The following is a 21,186-nucleotide window of genomic DNA, read 5'->3' on the forward strand; positions in this document are numbered from 1 at the left end:
GGATTACATATATATACATTATAATGACATCACATCAGAGTGTGTGTGGGGGGGTGTTTACCTCACCCCCCCTCGAACATAGTTGAGACTTGAATCGTATGGCGTCAGACGTCACACACACAGTTGCGCGTGTATAATAACGTCAATGTGTAGTGTCTGTGTAAAACGAGGTTGTTTGTATGAAGTGTCCGGGGTTTGCCAACACTTTCGCCTCTACCCCTCTCATTTCGCGTGTGTCTTTGATGGGCCTCTGTCTTTCTTTAAAACATCCTGGATTATGATCGCGGCTAGCGAAGCCGGCTAGATGTACAGTCATGAGCAATATAATGTACCCACTTTAGAACCCTGCCGCACTAACATATTTGACATTTAGTGAGACTTACAGTTCAATTTGTCAAAAAAGTTAACGTGACATGGTTTCAAAGTGCAGACATGGTACTCGTGACCGTACAACCCTAAGTGACCTCGTCTAGTTGTCGAAGCAGAAAAAAAGTGACAGAATTGTGCCACTAGAGTTCGTAATTACTGTCCTATACTTTGTAGGCAACAGACATTGTTCTAGTTAATAAATGGTATGCGATTTTGCTACATACATAAGTGGAGCAGCCTGGTGAGGAAAAACCCGGACAACTACGAGTCTGACAGTGCCGTAAAAATAGCCATAAATAAAAGGCATCTGCTCCGTCCACAACAACAGCCTCCGTGGTCTAGAGGTTAGAGCGAGGCTCACGATCTGGAGGTCCGGATTCGATTCCCGATGGGGACATTGTCGAAATCACTTTGTCAGACTGTCCTTTGTTTGGTAAGGACTTTTCAGGCTTGAATCACCTGATTGTCCGAAAAAGTAAGATGATTCCTTGCTTCGGAGGGCACGTTAAGCCGTTGGTCCCGGCTATTAGTCGTAGAAACACCTCCACCAACCCGCAGTGGAGCAGCGTGGTGGAGTATGCTTCATACCCTCTCCGGTTGATTGAGGGGAGGCCTGTGCCCAGCAGTGGGACGTATATAGGCTATTTATGTAATAGGCATCTGCTAGCCAAGCGTGATCCAAATGATGAAATTCTGATTACTGAATAAAGACAGATCTAAATGTGACTTTTTTTTTTCTTTTTTCTATTAAAGTAACTTATTTTATGAATTTTAATAATGAAAAATGTAAAAATAAGTGTGTTATTTTGTCACGTTTTTTCGTACAAATTCCATAGTAATTTCGTGTTTTGACGATTAGTAAAAGTAACTGATTTGACTAGTTGGAAACTACTCAATTCTGGAAGCCACAATAAACATAATCATGATACTAAGTACATACTAAGTTACATTTTATTTTATAATACGCAAAGCTATTGTTTTTATTTATTTTATTTTTATCCTAATATACCTTGGAATATCCAAGTATATATTTAAACCATTTAAACAGTATGAATAGGCCGCAAATTCACTGAAGTGGACACGTGAATTTTATCGCTACCATCCCTTGTGCCGTGTTCTAGTGTTGTGAAACTATCGATAGAACCGAGCCCTATGGCGAATGTCACCCAAGGCAAACCTATAAAACGTTTGTTTGTATACTCTTTATTGTTTTAAAATACAAAGGAAATTTACATCTGATTTATCGTTACATAGAGCATAGGCTAATATGTCATATTAAACATAATTTAAAAAAACAGAAACATTAAAAGCTGAGTCGACGTTTCGTCTTCTAGGAACCTGCTGAAGGCCAATTTGTTTTTCGCTTCTTTTCACGTTCAAATGTAGTTTATTTTCATTAAAGATAATAATATTAATAATGTAACTTACATGACAATCTGAGTAATTACAAATGTTCATTCGCACTCACTGAACAACATTTAAATCATCATCTCCCTAGCATTATCCCGTTATTCACAGCATCCGCTTACCTAACCTGAATATTTGACAGGTCCGGTTTTTTACAGAAGCGACTGCCTGTCTGAACTTCCAACCCGCGAAGGGAAAACCAGCCCAATACAGATTAGGTCACATACCTCCGAAAATGCATTTCTCGGGAATGTGGATTTCTTCACGACGTTTTCCTTTACCGCTGAGTACGTGATAATCATTTATGATGCAAACATGAATTCGAAAACAAATTCGACAATTATTGGTTTAGGCCTGTGCTGGATTCGAACCTGCGACCTCAAAGTGAGAGGCAGGCGTTCTACCAACTGGGCTACCACGGCTTTCTGAACAAAAGTTTAATGATAAAACAAAAAACAAAATAAATACAAGCACAGGTGTTAATAACTTACGTAACAGTGCGCATAATGTTTTTATTTTAATAGCACAGAGTCTGTTGCTGATAATTGATTTGTTATTAGTTTAAGTTTTTTGTATTATTGTCCCTCATGTGGGTCGATACGACATTAGCCGAGCTAGTACCCTTTTTAGTTTTAAGTCTTACTTACATTTCATATAAGTTCAAATTTTAATATTAAGAAATTTATGTAAGTAACGTCTTAAACCTAAATAAAGAGTCTATCTATCTATCTATCTAACGTGCAAAGTACATGACTTCGAACTTAATTATAAGGTATACATAACAATCTCTCGATAACACGTTCTTTTCCGTGACTTTAATGCCTTTTTACCGACATCCAATCAAGGGAGGCTTATTGTTGATTTCCTGCACACCATTAATCTATGACAGGAATTGTCTGAACAAAAACAATTTCAGTGAATTTCACTTTTGAAAACGTATTGTGTGCTTGTATGTAAATGATTTTGAGTTAATCTCTTTCCTGACACTTGATACAGAAATAAAGGAACTTGGTAGTCTCAGTAGTTCCTTTAGTTCCTTTGAGGGAACTACAAGGACAAAAAATGCTCAGTAGTTCCTTCAGAGGAACTGCTAAAGCTAGGAACTACTGAGAATAGTTGGTTCTTTTCAGTTATATCGATAGTTGCCTTTCGACCGACAGCTCTTAGGCCTTCCCTATTTTACTTATGGAGACTAGTTGCTATGCATCAGTTTATACGTGATACGAGTACCAATAAATAGAGGAACGAATGATAGACAGAAGTATATTAGAAATTCCAAGGATGGTCTATTGGTTCTTTTCTCGTCTATTTTGTAAAAATGTATTTAAGTTACGGAGTGAGATAAGAGTTGTAGCTAAATTGATTTGTCGAATTGATTGATTGATTGGCCGAAGTAAAGATAGCTTGTCCAGGTGGGGTTTTCCCAACGCATCGGACCTGAGTTGCGTCTATGGTATTATGCCATACGGCTCACATGGCATCTTTCCCCGGGTGTTCTGATACCTGTACGCGAGAGGAGCTGGTGAATGCCACCGAAAATGCTGTCCGGGTGGCAAAGTACTGGACTGAAAATATCTGAATGCCATCGAAACGACAAGAAGAAGAAGATTGATTTAAAGCACATAATAACGGGTTCTTACCGCCCCGTTCTTAAGAACCCGTTATTATGTGCTTTAATTATGATAATAACCGCGTAAACTTAAAACAAAGATTTATTTGTCCAAGTAATAGAAGAAAATTGTACAAGCTAGGATGAAAGGGTATATAAAAACACTAGCTTTTGCTCGCGACTTCGTCCGCGTGGCGTGTTATAAAAGAGAGATCTTTGTGTGTCTGGGAGTGCATATCAAATTTCAAGCATCTAACTTATGCAGTTTAGATTTTTTCATACAAATGTTTCCCCCGCTAACTCCCGTTTCCGTGGGAATTTTGCAATATCCTGTTGCAACTAAGCTTTAAGTTAACTAAGGTACCTGCATGTCAAATTTCAAGCGTCTAACTTAAGCGGTTTAGATTTTTCATACAAAAGGATTTTCCCGCTAATTCCCGTTCCCGTGGGAATTCCGGAAATTTATTTCTTATTGCACCTCTACGGTACCTAAGCTACGTCCCATCCAAATTTCAAGTGCCTACGTTTAGCCGTTTAGGCTGTGCGTTGATATGTCAGTCAGTCAGTTTCTCCTTTTATATATTTAGAAGATATTTACTAATGAAAAACATAGCACCACGCCTATATCCGGAAGGGGTAGGCAGAGGTGTATAGATACAATTCACTCACTCCTCGTCAAGTACGTTTAAGTTCTATGTAATGATAGGCGAGCCTATTGCCATTAACCAAGCACAAATCATGGAAACCACGATTTAAGATAAATTATGAAATTCTGAATACTAAATCAAAGATCTAAAACTAACCAAAAACATCTTCGTTTTCTATTTAACTTATTTATGAATTTTACATACATACATACATAAACTTACGCCTATTTCCCACCGGGGTAAGCAAAGACTATAGAATTCCATTTGCTTCGATCCTGACACACTTCTCTTGCTTCCTCTACATTCATCAATCGTTTCATACACGCACGCACGTAGATCGTATTAAACCTTTTCTAAGGACATCTCCAATTTGGTCAATGTAAGTCCTTCTAGGTCTTCCTCTGCCAGCCCTACCATCAACTTTCGCTTTATATACCGCTTTTGCAATTCTATTATTCTATTATTATTTTTATGAATTTTAATAAAAAAAAAAGTAAAAATAAGTCCGACATTTTATCTCGTTTTTCTATGACGTCATACAAATTCCATAGTGAATTCAAACTCTCAAATCAAATCACTCACAAATTTAAATTCAAAATGTCACTTTTAGTTTCTTCTTATAAGTGTTCTTTGTTTATCTGCGTAATAAAGCATTATTAATTAATTAATTCAAACTCACAAAGTCGAATTCAGTGGATTAGAATTCATGTTAGATAGAACACAATCCCTATTTTGTATTTTACGACATATCCGAGAAGACGAGCTGCTTAACGTGTTCTATGTTTTTTTTTTTCACTCCCAGTCAACCATAGAAGCTAAGATTTATTGCTATGCTATTATTATTGGTGGGTAGCGAGGATAAGTCCCTCAGTGCCACAGAGCACACCACAAGCAATCTATCACGTTGCAGATGGCAATCTATGATTTGACGTAATCTGTAAATAACCAATCGGAAGGCCGCACGCAACTGAAGGATGACAACGCAAAGATGGCGGCGTTATTAGTATTTGCTGTCATTCGTTACCTATTTATTTATTCTAAACAATAGAACACATTTTTTTGTACAATAAGTAAATAATAGGATCCCGTACAAAAGGTGACTTTTAAATTATATGATTATTTATTGCTAATTGTTTTATATTTAATATCACTGGTTCGAATCCTCGGCTCGGGTTTTTAAACCATTGGTTTTGATTTACTTACTGAGTTTGAAGTCGTATTTCGTATCATATATTGTTGATATCCATTTTTTATTATGGACGTCTTCATCTACGTGTATTTTAAGTGGTTAATTTTTATAAATGATTTAATTATTTTGTCTTCTTGTTTCTTAATATGGCGTCCAATATGAAAATAAATGTTTTTTTCTTTGATTTTATATCACATTCCTGATTTGTGCCCGATTAGGTGCGATAGGTTCGCCCCTGTTACTAGTACATACCTACTTGTTGAGGAATGGATGTATAAACGATTGTAAAAACTTACTTTTCTAAATAACAACGACAGTCATGGCCGCCCGTGTTTTGGAAAAAAAACCTCAGTTTTATCTTGTAAAGATAAAATATTTAAAAATGATCTTAATAAAAAAAAATCGATTCGATTCGATAATTATCGATAAATGATATTTTATTATTACAACTGTCAAATAGGCAATTGTTAGTTTTATGAAATAAGCTCCTGGAGTTAGGGTTATTGAGCCGTCAAAGACCCCTGACATGGCTCATGTAATGACTTATCTATCAGGTCTTAAGATAACATGACGATAGTAAGAATTCCGTATGTTTATGTAACAGACGGTGATGGATCGAAAAGTGTTTAGTGTTCACATCGTGAAAGAGAATATTTTCCGGTTGTCTATTTAAGTAGGTAGTAAAAGCAAACGTTTTCACTAGTAGAAGTCCTTATCTCATGTGATAGAAAGGTTTCATTTCTCTATTAGACTGGGCGTAAAGAAAAGAAATGTGTAGAGCTGCTTTTCTGTTGTAATCGGCGTAATATACGATCTTATCAATCGATGGAGGACACATCGATAAAAGCCTTGCTAGCCCAGTTGGTAGAACACTTGCCTCTCACTTTGAGTCGCAGATTCGAATCGAGCTCAGGCCTAAACCAATGATTGACCAATTTGTTTTCGACTTCATGTTTGGATCATAAATGATTGTCACGTGGTCAACGGTGAAGGAAAATATCGGCTGTTTATGTAAGTGCGCAATGTCAACAAAATTTGGGTTTTTTTTTGACCTATTGCAGTACTGCCCATCCCTTACGGTAACTGGCGTGATTAATGTCTATAGATAGGTACTCAATCACTTCGTTACGTCACTGTCTATAAGGATACAAAATACATAGAACCGGCTTGTTCAACTGGCTAAGCAGTTTGTAAAAGACCCTGTTAGCGAAGTAATCATGTGGAAAAAGTTACCATATCAAATTGGGAAACTTTGATTGCGTAATTACACACGGGTAGTTACTACCGTGTGTAATTTCGGGTACGCTATTATTAATTATTAAGTCGGTAAGTTGCCATGGAAATTAGAAAAGGATTTAAATACAGTATATCAGGGACACCGTAATGAAAACTTTGAGGGATGATTCAGACCTTGATATATAGAAATATAGCGTGACCGGAAAATTCATAATTTTCTTTGTGTTTTTGTAAATTATATTATGTATTATCTCCAGTTTCATACTTATGCGACGAAATATTCGAGTTAGAGCGGATGAATAATAATAGGATTACGAAAGCAGTATTTAAAGCGAAGGTTGGTGGTAGGGCTGGCAGAGGAAGACCTAGAATGACGTACATTGACTAAATTGGAGATGTCCGTAGAAAAGTTTCAATACGATCTAATATGAACTGGCGTGCGTGTATTAAACGATTGATGAATGTGGAGGAAGCAAGAGAAGTACGTCCGATGGTTGCCGATGGGAAATAGGCGTGAGGTTGTATCATCATCATCAGCCCATTAACGTCCCCACTGCTAGGGCACGGGCCTTCCTTATGGATGGATATGGAGATCGGGCCTTAAACCATCACGCGGGCCCAGTGCGGATTGATGGTTATTAACGACTGCTAATGCAGCCGGGACCAACGGCTTAACGTGCCTTCCGAAACACGGAGGAGCTCGAGATGAAAACTTTTTTTTTGTGGTCACCCATCCTATGACCGGCCTTTGCGAAAGTTGCTTTACTTCAACAATCGCAGACCGAGCGCGTTAGCCGTTGCGCCACCGAGCTCCTCAGAGGTTGTATATGCATGTAATATTCCACCCCTCATCCCTCAAAGTTTTTATTACGGTGTCACTAACGCCGGTATATGCATTTACTACTCCATAACTACCTTTGAATACACACACACACAGAGACACAGACACCACACATTCGTATTACACAGACACCACACATAGACATATCGTACACGCGCATCTGTGTGTGTGACGTATGACGCCCATACGATTGAAGACTAAAGTAAGACCAAGGGGTGAGGTAAACCTAGCTCAGGCACTGGTGGGGAGCGGAAAGTTGCCATTCTTTACGTAGTATCATTCCTTATTATATGCTTTGAGGTAATATACCCTGAAATGAACACACAGCTAATTTATCAAAGACAACTTGCGAACTGACAAAATCTCTTGAGCTAGCTGACTAAATAAATAATGAGCTTGTCAGTTTCCTACCGGGTTCCGTAGAATATTTATGGATCCGTCGGAGCCCCTAGAATGTTTATTTGCAACGTTTTGTAAATAGAGCTGTCTTTTTTGGCATTTTTAGGGTACCACCCTTCGAATGCGACATTTTTTATCGTCGATACGAATTGTGTTAAATCGTTCGAAAGGGTTTGTTTTTTCAATACGGGTTTGGTTTTAGAAAAAATACGTTGAGGTTTTGTTTTTTTTTGTTTTCAATTCACATACTATAGAATTAAAAAAAAAAACAGTTTTCATTAGCAGAGTAGGCTCGACCATTTAACATGCTCTACCATTTGTCGCCCAAATAAGGTCCCGCGTAGGTGATTTTAAGTCTAGTGGATTGTTTTGTATGGAGTACCCGTTCTGTGCTTAGGCAATGGACTTATAAGTAACAAAAAAAAATCCAATCAAATCAAATCTACTTTATTGCACAGAACTAAATTTAAACAATCAGACATAAGTAACACAAGAATACAGTACAATTTGGGCGGCCTTATTGCTCTAATGATACATAGGTACCGTAAAGTAGAAGAAAATCGAACGGCCTAATCTTGACTAACAACAAAAATGACAAATAAAATAATCTTGACTAAGTGACATCGTAACGAATACTGAGGGGGATGAATCAGCTAATTATTCTGAGTTTATTCAAAGTGCGAGGAGAACCGATGGCCGCTGGGGCGGAAGGGTTCTAGAGTGGCGACCACGTGTCGGAAGACGCTCAGTGGGTAGGCCCGCTACAAGGTGGATCTGGTGAAGGTCGCGGGAAGCCGCTGGATGCGGGCAGCGCAGGACCGATCGTCGTGGAGATCCTTGGGGGAAGCCTATGCCCAGCAGTGGGCGTCGTACGGCTGATGATGATGATGATGAATTTTCAAAGTGGAATTTTCCATCGCTAAGGTATATAATTGAAAATAATAAAAAAAAAACAAAAAGAAAATCATGAAAATTCCACTTGATATTAACTCAGAATCATGGTCACAATCATCCTCCTCAATATTCGTTACGATGTCACTCACAATGTATATATTATAAAATTGTAAATAGGACTTTTCGCAGTTTTCAAAGTAGGTAGCTAAACTTTGTTACATTAGGAATGGGAAACCGCGTTACCTCGAATTTAACGCGAGCGAAGCCGCGGGCAAAAGCTAATAGTCCATAATTTCCGAAAGGACATTTGATTTTAAATACAGACACAGAATTTCACTTTAGGTATAGTATCAGTACCTCAACTAAAGTACTTAGAATATAATGGTTAGTGTTATTGTGTAGTTACTTTGGAGATTATACTAATAACTGGTGTTAGTACCCGCTAGTATTAGAAAATGGGTCGTAATGTGTTCGCGTAAAACACTTTATTGCGGGTGATAGTAGTGAATATAATTTGCAGTAGTGCTAAGCAGTAATGTCAGGTAGTGAATACTACTTTTATAATTGGGTGTTAGACTTTTAGAGCCCACAGCGCTCCCCATTCGTCCGGCCAAGTAGTTTATGTCATAAAAAAAGGTATGACTGGGTCAAAGATAAATAATAAAATGCTAATCTAGAAATAGAAGCCAGTCTAAGATGATCAAAAATCAATCTCATTTTACTTTTCGACTTATTTTCGTTTTTTATATGTGAATTAAGTAACATTAAGTACAACTTTTGAGCGGTGTTATTGATAACGTCACAAGACGGTATTTCCATACAAACTCCAACGAAAACTTTAATTTTGACGTTTCGTAAAAAGTGTCTCAAATAAGGTTAAAAATTAGGTTATCAATTAGCCTATTACTCAAAGAAATTATGTAATCTGTGTAATAGGTTGTGGAGTTGATTACCAACCTTATCCACCCCTGTCAGGGTTGTTATTGAGCCACCATACCCCCCTAACATGGCTCATGTAACGACTACTTACTTACATCAGTAGCAAACCACGGACACTTCATACAAACAACCTCGTTTTACACAGACACTACACATTGATATTATCGTACACGCGCATCTGTGTGTGTGAAGTGTGAGACCATACGATTTAAGTATAAACTATGTTCGAAGAGGGGTGAGGTAAACTTAGCTCAGGCGCTGGTGGGGAGATACGTAGTATTACAAGTTATTCAACAGATTGTCCGAAAGTAAGATGATCCGTGCTTCGGAAGGCACGTTAAGCCGTTGGTCCCTTACACGGTTAGTCGTTACAGGAGCCATGTCAGGGGCCTTTGGCGGCTCAGTAATAACCCTGACACCAGGGTTGATGAGGTTGGTATTCCACCTCACAACCCACAAGATAAGAAGAAGTAGCAGTTACTCCATGCTAGTAGCGTCGTGTGTGAGTGTCCCTTTTGAGTATTTGCATGTGAGACGGAACTAATTATTATAGTCATTTTACTGACCGAATTAAACATTAAAGTTTACATTATCCAAATCCTTAAGGGGCAATTTTTATGTTTTTTACAAAAAGATTCCTATAGACAGTGTTAAACAGAAACTCAGAAGGTCATTAACAGTTTAGTATTTATTTAGAAGATATTAATGCACAGGATTAACCGTCTGGGAACCGATATTAGGCAGCCAAATTACTGAATTGTATAAAAATATTCTACGTTTTTTTTAAAAACGTCTTAGACCCTGTGCTGGTTTTTCTTGCAGCTTCTTTTCCTCGACTCTATAGGTTGTGAGTAGCTGCAGTAGTTTTAGGCGGATGGTTTCATCCGCTCGTTAAAATCGACGATTCAAAGTGTAACTATGTTACTAACTGAATAAAGATATTATAATATCAGTTGGAGACATAGAACAGCTGAATGCATTATATGAATCTGATCAGTTAGTCGTTAAAGTAAGTCGGGGAATTTGGAGCGGCTTAAAATTACGACAACTGGTTTGGCTGCGCGCCCGGCAATCATTAATCAGAGTAAAACATGTTGGAGTATGCTCCAAACCCACCCATGTTTAAAGAAGGGGGAGATTTTGGTGAAGAATATACAGTTTGTTAACTTTAGTTTTACTTTTAGGTATTTATTTTTGTTGCACCATCCCGCATCCAAGTTGTTTGTAAATGTTTGTTTCCTTTTGGTGGTTGCCTGGAAGAAATTGCTCCACAGCAATAAAGCCGCCCAAATTGTACTGTGTTCATGTGTTATGTCTGTTTGTTGAAATTTAGTTCTGTGCAATAAAGTATATTTGATTTGATTTGATTTGATTTTGTTGAAATGTACGTATAGGAACTGTTAGAACAGAATCTATCCGTCTGATCTCGATTAACGTCACAAAACACGCTGATAGATCGTACCGCACTTTGAAGCCATTTTAAATCATTATCTTTATTGATATATAGTCACTAATGAGGGAATTTTCAGACTACGTTCCTCAAAAACAATATAGATGGCGCTGTACAGATTTTTATTCGTAACCTAACCTAACCTAACCTAACCCCAGAGAACCAATTCTTACTATGTATTAGGTAATCAGTAGTTACTATTCTTGCTGTCACACTTGGTAGGGTATTGGGGAGTTAAAAAGGCAACATCGAAGTAATTCCTATAAAAAACAATATTGCTATTTGACATTTGTTTGCATTGCAAACTTACTTTCATGTGCGCAAATGTCAAATAGCAATATTGCTTTTTTACACAATATGACTTATACACCAGTCACGAAAAAAGCACCAAAAACCTGTCGTTTAAGAAACTGAAACCAAAATACCTATTTTGGCGCTTACGTAATTTTGCCTTTCCAGTGACGATATGATAAAGTATGGTACGATCTTAATTGTAAAACATGTGGATTGCCCTCTATTACATGGGGTTTAAACATAGCTGGTGAATAGTAGGTGGCCGAGGAAATGGATTTTGGTAGGGCTCTAGCTAGAACATCACCGATTGAGAAATTGGTCGGTGTACTGCGGAACGGAAGGCGATTGGGGCAACCACCGTTCTACACGCCCTATGATCTATGGAGTAATGGCGATTACTCCACCGACAAGAGCGCAGCTCTTAAATAAAAAGAGAGAGTAGTTGTATCTCTGTCTATCTCTTTGAGGATACAGGCGTGATGTTGTGTTATGTTAATATGGTGACAGGTAAACAGCTCAAGATAACAACACCTGTTAATCAACTCTTATGAGAAGCTAGGGATGATAAACAGCTGAATATATTGTGTAATATGTCAATCTTTACATCTTCTTTTTTTTCTTAAATAGTTACTAAACCCTATTCACTCTAACCTTATAGGCTGTCTCTTTTTGTAAGTTAATTAAAAGTGTCTTTTTGTAAGTAAATTAATAAGTTGTTTTGATAAAAATATATCAAGAAAAGACTTGGGTTCAGCCGTTGCGGCTCGGAAACCGCGACAACAATAACAGAGTGTTAGTGACATTGTAACGAATACTGAGGGGAATGACTCTGAGTTGATATCAAGCGGAATTTTCCGTTGCAAAAGTAAGAAACTAATTATATTTAAAAAAAGAAACATGAATTTTCCAACAGAAAATTCCACTTGATATCAACTCAGAATCATTCCCCTCAGTATTCGTTACGATGTCGCTAGCATCCTAACTTACTTGTATTGCTACATGAACGTACTTGTAATTGGTGTAAGTGACACGTAATGAATGCTGAGGGGGACTATTCAGCTCATTATTCTGAGTTAATATCAAGTTGAATTTTCCATCAAAAAAGTATAGAATTAAAAACATGAATTTTGCGATGGAAAATTTCACTTGATATTAACTCAGAATCATGAGCAGAATCATCCCCCTCAGTATTCGTTACGTTGTCACTATCATGTCCCTGTATGTCCAAAGCTGTGACCCATAGCCGTGTGAAGTTTATCTACGTAGATAGCATTCGCTTTGTCTATTGTACGAAACCCTCAATATAGAGTCTGCAGGAACTAATGTACAGTAGTACCATTAATAAGACAATATATAAACGGGGCGCTTCTCAAAATTAATTAAGTAGGCTCTCTTTCAATTTGCAGGTTTTATACTAGCTAGATTTAATTAATTCCCATTTTCTTATCTTTATAGAAGAAATACCTGTAGAATATTAATAAGGTTTTCTGCTTGTGAAGAGGTTTAGGTTGAATTTTAAGCAATAGGCACGCAAGCCAAGATCCCAAAAAAATATTTTCATGAGATCATATTGATCATTATCACCCTAGAATTATCCCGTTTTTCACAGGCTCCGTTCACTTAGGCCGTTAGAGCTACGAGTAATCTGTAAAGAACTTGCAACCACTTTTGATACGAAGTCCTGACATATAAGTATAATGAATCAAATCAAATCAAATGCACTTTATTGCACAGAACTACATTTAAACAATCAGACATAACACATGAATACAGTACAATTTGGGCGGCCTTATTGCTCTAGAGCAATTTCTTCCAGGCAACCACCAAAAGGAAATAAACATTTACAAACTTGGATGCGGGATGGTGCAACAAAAAATAAATACCTAAAAGTAAAACCAAAAGTTATGGACATAACATATTATAATATAACATAAAAGCAACATAATGTAACATAAAGTTACGTAACGCAACGCAACATAACAGCATCAGGACTGTATCCCCAAAGTGGTAAGCAGATTTGTACAGTATATACATCCATTCCTCGCCTACTATGTTTAAGTCACATGCATTAGCTAGCAAGCCTAATGCCATTAATCGGGCACGAATCCTGGGAAACACGTGATAGGTACCACCGCACCGTGACACTTCGGATTATGTGCAAAAATAGGCTTGAGAGTCGATCATTAGAATATCGTCCCCAATAGTGCGACTTATTTCAAAAAGGTTTCATTTTGATGGAATTTTCGTCAACAAAACCTTGATTTGAAGCTAGACATGCTGATATGAGAGCTAGATAGGTTGATAGTCTTCGGGGCTAGAGTGAATAAGCTTTTGCTAGGTAAGTGTGATCCACCCTAGACCACATCGTCACTCATCATCAGGTGAGATTGTGTACTTAGGTACATACATACATAAACTAAACAGCCTATGTACGTCCCACTGCTGAGCACAGGCCTCCCCTCAGTCAACTGGAGGGGGTATGTAGTATACTCCACCACGCTGCTCCACTGCGAGCTGTAGGTATTTAAGCTAGTAGCCGTTGGTACGGCGTAACGTGCCTTCCGAAGAACGGATTCATCTTACTTTTTCGTACAAGTGATTCATCCTGCAATGTCCTAGCCAAACAAAGGACTGTCTTACAAAGGGTGTTTCGACAGTGTCCCCATTGGAAACGAACTCGGACCTCGATCGTAATCCCAATGAACCACTAGACCACGGTGACTGTACCTACTTGCGTATAATTCACTTTTTACCTTTCAACTGTCAGAGTCAATAAGGCTAGAATTTTACGGGAATTTCGTAAATGTACCAACTTAAGGTAGGAGTAACAGATTGCAGGTGTTTTGGCACGCGTCCAAAAAGTTAGGTCAGTTTCACACCTCGCTAGATATCAGATAGCGAGAAAATAGAAAAGATTTCATCTAAACGTTTCGGTAACGAAGCGAAGGTAGTCTTTCATGTGTGTTTCTGAACAGGGGTCGAATATGTCTGTTGTAAAGCCAGTATATTACTTTTTCTCGTAAAAAATAGCTCATACTTGAGACTTAAGAATAATAGCTACTTAATTTTTATTTAGTGTAGATTCGGTCGAACCTGGGACCTCCGGATCGTGAGCCCAATACTCAACCAGCGGAACACAGAGGCCGTATTCGAGATAAAAATCAACATTTAAAACAAAAAACATACCAAATCGATCTAGCGCAGACTTTGCGCGTTGTCGTAACGCGATGTTCTTATTAACGAATATTTCTTTAATTACACCTAATTTCATTTTTAAAGTGGCCATAGAATAATGAATAAATACGTATAGAATGGCAACTCTCCGCTCCGCACCAGTGGCTGTGGTAGATTTACCTCACCCCCTCGGTCTTACTTTAGTCTTCAATCGTATGGGCGTCAGGTAACACACACGGTTCTCTATTTTTACTCATAAAATTTTATGTAATAATTTACCATGGCATAATGTTACTTGTCCTATTATTAGTTACGCATAGTATTAATTTGTCATAACTCTTTAAGCATAATTTTGAAACTCATAACTACGATAAGCATAATAATTAATGACAATAATGATAATTATATAAGCATAATTATTATAAGCATAAAAACTATACTCCGAATAAGAAAAGTTTTGGCACAACTTTGAACATTTCCGAAACTTACTTTTTCCTTGGCTGCATTTGGTTCATGATTGTCACTTTTTATATTTTTTGACTCTATTTCATGCTGTTGGTCATCATTCAGTATACTTTTCGTGTGTAAGATAAACATGCTGGCGGCGTAGGGGTGCCCCAAGGGCCACCCCCGCCGCACCCTAACCTACCTTTATGCCTTGTAAAAATTATGACAAAACACTATTATTACGAAATATATATATACGAAAATTTATGCCAACAAATATCAGTCCAAAAATAAGTTATACCTAACAAACCAGTATTCTTAGATGTGATTATGGGAAAGTGGTATTATGCTAAAAAACGTTATGCAAAAATGATTATGATAATTAAAATTATGACAAAACCATTTATGCATTTTAAGAGAATCCCAACACACACACACACACACAGATACGCGTGTTAGATAACATCAATGTGTAGAGTCTATGTTAAACGAGGCTTTTTGTATGAAGTGTCTGGCGTGTGCTCTAGACTTCACCTCTATTACAATGTGACCTTTCTACGTCTACCCGAAAGCTTGAAACATTTCTAATGACTAATATTACTGTTGACTTGTTTTTCATGGTCTATAGCACAACAGGCATTTGGCGAATAATATTGCTTTTGCCAATGGCTCGTTTTCACAGGCATTCCACCTATTTGATCCACCCAGCCAATTATCTACACTAATATTATAAAGACTTATAGAAGACGTAGAGCTTTTCCATTTAATTTTCTCTTTGTGAGTTTTCCTAATCACAAGTTAATGCTATAAAAATTAAAATTCTCTAAAGAGAAATACCTTGTCAGATTTGTTTGTAAGAAGAAATATCCCGTGAAAAAACGTGATGACTCTAAGGACGTGATAACGGTATACATAACATAGACATAGATCCACCCCATTAGGGATTACGGGCGTGAGTTTATGTATGTATGTATGTATAACATAGACCTAAACAGCCAGGTCTGCTAGGACGTATATAAGTCCCACTGCTCCATCAACAGGAGGGGGTATGGAGCATACTCCACCACACTGCTCTATTGCGGGTTGACGAAGGCGTTTTACTAGTAGCCGCGAAAAGTAGTAACAACTGTGGAGCCGCGAAAGGCCTTAACATGCCCTCCGAAGCACGGATCTTCTTAATTTCGGACAAGTGGGTGATCAGCCTTAAAATGTCTAGGGATAAGAGTAATTTATGTGTTATGTCCCTACCGGGATTTGAACCCGGGACCTCCGGTTCGTGAGCCCAACGCTCAGCCACTAGACTATAAGCCGTGCAAGGTATGACAGGTAGGTATAATATGCGAACTCTCAGAGGGAGCTCAGAAATAAACATACTTCACTCATCGTATATTTGACCTATTTGTGAAATCATTCGTAACGTAATAGCACACCCAGGACACTTCATACATACAACCTCGTTTTACACAGACACCACAACATCATATTACAACACAACATACACAAACACGCACATTACACACATGACATACACAACAACTCATCAACAACACAACGACATTATCAACACGCGCAACGTCACTCCATACGATTCAAGTCTAAACTGTGTTCGAGGGGGGTGAGGTAAACCTAGTTCAGACGCTGGTGGGGAGCGGAGAGTTGCCGTTCTATACGTAGTATTTTTCCTTATTTTGAGGTAATCCCCGATTGCTGAAAATAATTTTGATATTAATTTATATTTTAGATATTACTAAAGGAATAATTCGACTTATGTGAAAACATGACAAGCTCGCGATTATATTCTCAAACATTAAATAAAAAAAAAAACCCCGTGGCATTAGAGCGTCAGGCTCACAATCTGGAGGTATGGGTTCGACTCCCGATGGGGACATTGCCGAAATTACTTTGTGAGACTGTCCTTTGTTTGGTAAGTGCAGGCTTGAATCACCTGATTGTACGAAAGTAAGATGATCTGAACTTCGAAAGGCACGTTAAGCCAGTTACATGAAACAGCAGGGTTGATGAGGTTGGTAATCCACCTCATGATAGTAAAAAAAGAAGACTTATTTCCTGTATTTCTTGATGACATTATTACATTAGCTGACATTAACGTACTCTACTTTTCCCAGAGGGGAAAGCATAATTAGTTTCAAAAGTTAATTTATCTTAAATTGTTTTTGTTCAGACATTTCTTGTCATAGATTAATGGTATGCTCGAAATCAAGCATGCCCTCTGAATGACTGTCGGTGACAAAAAACAACAAAAATAAAAACAAACAAAAACAAAAAATAAATTTATGAAACAAATAAAAGAGAAAGTGCAGGTCGTGTCGTATCAGGAGGTGGCGGATTTAGCGGAAAGAAGTGAGGAATGGCGATTACTCCACCGACAAGAGCACAGCTCTTAAATAAAGAGAGACAAGTAGCTACTAACGGCTTCCGTGGTCTAGTAAACCAGCGTTGGGCTCACGACCCGAAGGTCCCGGGTGCGTTATATATTTGATATCAACCCAGAATCATGGCCTGAATCATCCCTCAAAGTTTTCGTTACTTTTTTTGACATGACTTATTGTAGATTTGCCGCAGATGGCATTAACTACTTGGCCGGACAAATGGGGAGCACTGAAGGCTCTCACGCGGTACAACGTTTAAGACAACAAGAATAAGGGTGCCCAGTTGAGTTTTCGTTACGATATCACTAACCCTATATTTAATAGCAACATTTTTCCCTAAAAAGTAAACGATTCAAGGGATTCCGAATCAAAAACAGAGGGAACCGTTTGGTTTTTTTAACTGCGAGTAACATTTGGAATGAAATATGTCCCTTACGCATCCTTACCTCCCATTCAGGTCCCCCAGCAATAAAAATGATCATAACAATAAGACAACAAACAAAACCCATTCGTTTTGTCGAACAGATTGGTCTGGGAGCAAATTAAAAGGTCTTACAGTAACTAGAGTGGAAAGGGTTTATAGAAATAATGAAATACTTTATTCGCGCAATCTTCTTTTAACGTGTGGGTTGTGAGGTGGAGTACCAACCTCATCAACCCTGGTGTAACTATCCGGAGGCCCTGGATTCGAATCCCGGTAGGAACATATCACAAAAATCACTTTGTGATCACTAGTTTGGTTAGGACATTACTGACTGATCACCAGATTGTCCGAATGTAAGATGATTCGTGCTTCGGAAGGCATGTTAAGCCGTTGGTCCTGGTTACTACTTACTGATGTATGTTAGTAGTCGTTACATAAGCCCGGTCAGGGACCTTTGGCGGCTCTATAGTAACCCTGCCACCAGGGTTGATGAGGTTGGTACTCCACCTCACAACCCACACGATAGAAGAAGAAGACTACAAAATAAAACTAAACAAACATTTATTGTAGGATTCTGTAATTAATAAACATACCAAATACAAGCAAGACACATATAATTTCATTTTACGCAAAACCTGCACGTCATGCAGATTTTCTAGCTGAATCTTAAAAACCAAAACAAATTACATTCAAACGGTATTTTTTACGGTCCTTTATCAACATAATAACGTATATAATTATCACCTTTTATCTCTTTTTTATTGTACATGGGAAGCGTATCATTTTCTTCCTTAGAATGAAGAGTTATGAGGCTGCCATTAACCGGTCGATCGTTCCCTTGAAGCCACTGGTCAAATAGATTACACACATAGGCTAAAGAGTCCACAAACTGTAGTCAGCTTTAGGAAACAACTTTCTATTAGCTTCAGTGTCCAAAGTTATTGGCAACACTGCTACAGCCGTCGCTTGTTCAGGAAGCCCGGAGCCTGGACAACCTAGGGATTTAGTCAGCTGATGTACTGCTGCTTTAGCCATTCCGTAGCCGATCATCCCAGGGGTGCCTCCTAGAGAAGCTTTAGCTCCAGTTAAGGCGATCAAGCCTCCATTGTTAAGGTGCTTTGTAGCAAGAACAGCAGCTATTGTGGAAGTCCAAACGGTTTGTTTCCATGTTTCTTCTGCAGTCTTGCAGAGTTCATTAGCAGCGTTTCCACGTACCCATCCACCAGTGACGCATATCACTCCATCTACTTTTTCGCCTTTCAGCGCGTCAGCGACCCCTTTTGTCACTTATGCCTCTTGTGCTAACCAAGAGGTTGTGTTTTTTACTTGTATGTTTGCATCGGCTTTTTCATTAGGTTTGAAATCGATGCTGGCGATCCAATACTTTGCTTCTTTGAAATGATTGATGCAAGCACTTCCAAGAGAGCCGCGACCTCCGTAAATGATTAGCTTTTTAGCTTTAGCAGCCATTATGAGTGTAAAATTTTGAAGTATTTATGCTATTGTTTAATAAATAAAACATCCAGCACAATTATTGAAATTTTGGAGAGACTTATCTATGACCACTTTTGTTTGTTCAGATGACAAGCTTGAGGTGTCAAATAATAGATTTAATAGATAGATATGACATTGGGGAATGTTGTTAACAAACGAGGTTTTTACTTTACCTTTAAAAATCTATAGAAATATCTCACGGAGATTCTCTGCTAAATAGAAAGGACACTCCCCGCCCCGCACCATTCACTGGGGGTACGGCGCCGGATTTACTTCACCCCCTCGCTGAGCGTCACTTTAGTCAAAATCGCCATAAACTAGGAGAAAGAGAGCACCCGCTGTCCACCCGCGACTGCCTCTTTCACTCACACTTACATGTTGGGCGATACAAAGGTAATCTGTATGTCAAATTTCAATATTGCTTTTTTAGATGAATTGTTCCGATGTGGCCATTTTAACCTCATTTAGGTTACGTCTACATTGACAAGCTTGAGAGCTCCTCATTCAATGCGGATGGTCCAAACGTACAGTGGAGGATTCTGAGAATTCTAGTATGTTCGTTTGTTTGAACAAAACAAGGTGTCCAGGGGAATCGTGTGGTTTTAAGCACTAAGTAAACCATATTGTGTCAATACGGTCCTAGTTTTATGTATATCGCTTCGATCTAAGAACCTGAGATCAATTCATGATATAAAATTTGAAAAGCTAAAAGATAAAAGTGATTCTCTAATCTTGAAAACCAACACACAAATTCGCATTCGTTTTTTTCTTTTTTTTTCTTGGCTGGACATGTTTTTTCCTTTTATATATCTAATAAAAAACAACAATTGTTACACACAGGCAAATGAGAAGCGCTGAGGACTCTTATACTGTGGTTTTACTACCATTTTATTCTTATTGTAGATTTGTTTATTGATGTGTTTCAGAGGTATGTGACCTAACCTATATTGGGCTATAATGGTTTTCCCTTCGCAGATTGGAAGGTCCGACAGGCAGTCGCTTCTGTGAAAAACCGGACCTGACAATTTTTTAGGTTAAGTAAGCGGATCCCGTGAAAAACGGGATAACGCTAAGGAGATGATGATGATGATTGTAGATTTGCGTAAATTGCAATAACTACTTGGTCGGACAAATGGGGAGCGTTGATGGTTATCACTGGTAATAAAAAACGTCCCCAGATGAAGCCCAGTCAAGGGGCTTCGCTACTTTAGGTAAATAACATAGCTTAAAATAACAATCATTTTGGCTCACCAATAATTACGACCTTGCTCCAATTACGTATTTAGTCTGTGGTTCGATTCAATTAATGAACGGAAATCGTGACTTTACCGTACGCACATAGGTACCTTAGTCTTGTTTACTAGAGCAACTTATCGGAACTTCAATTTGTACGTATGTTTTGGACGCAAAACTAATTTAGTACGTTCTGTTTTCAAATAAACAAGGCTCTTTCAACTCGCGTACCTTTGTTATTGTTTTTTTATTGTTTACGTTGTCGTAGTGGCTGTAACAGTTTCTAACTTTGCTGATAACTTTTATAGCGAATCACTATTTACTCTATGTTGTTGGTAAACTTCCATAGAGTTCATTTATATATGTTGGATAAGTCATTATAATGTGCGTCTCTCCTTTCTTTTGTCTGGTTTTCGCGTAATTTATTGTAAGTTTGGCTTATGTGGCATTAAATACTGAGCGCCGATCACAGAGAGCTCTCAGCCGGTATAAAATTTCCTGAGGATGCCCAGTTGGGCGCATAAGAGAATTATATTTCAAAGAATTCATCGACTCTAGTGGGCCGACAGCAATTAGCGCTCAATCAGATAAATTGTCAACCACGCCGGGTTTTTCATATGCGTAAGCCTTTTACAGTTTGCATCTTCTGGGCCAAATTCATATCATAAATTAAGGTTACAAAAAATAACATAATTTATATGATTTCTAATACAATATTGATGTAATAAGTATTCTGGTACAAACATATTG

The 21,186-nt window shown here is 38.1% G+C and overlaps 1 protein-coding gene and 1 pseudogene across 2 annotated transcripts in view; one reads left to right on the top strand and one right to left on the bottom strand.

Moving 5' to 3' along the window:
- LOC126374417 (hemicentin-2-like) overlaps positions 1-21,186 on the top strand; it is a 418,670-nt gene that overhangs the window by 32,803 nt on the left and 364,681 nt on the right. The gene's annotated exons all lie outside the window — the stretch shown is intronic.
- LOC126374556 (dihydropteridine reductase-like) lies at positions 18,413-19,179 on the bottom strand (annotated as a pseudogene).

Source organism: Pectinophora gossypiella, chromosome 17 (genome assembly GCF_024362695.1).
Source record: "Pectinophora gossypiella chromosome 17, ilPecGoss1.1, whole genome shotgun sequence".
Taxonomy (NCBI): domain Eukaryota; kingdom Metazoa; phylum Arthropoda; class Insecta; order Lepidoptera; family Gelechiidae; genus Pectinophora; species Pectinophora gossypiella.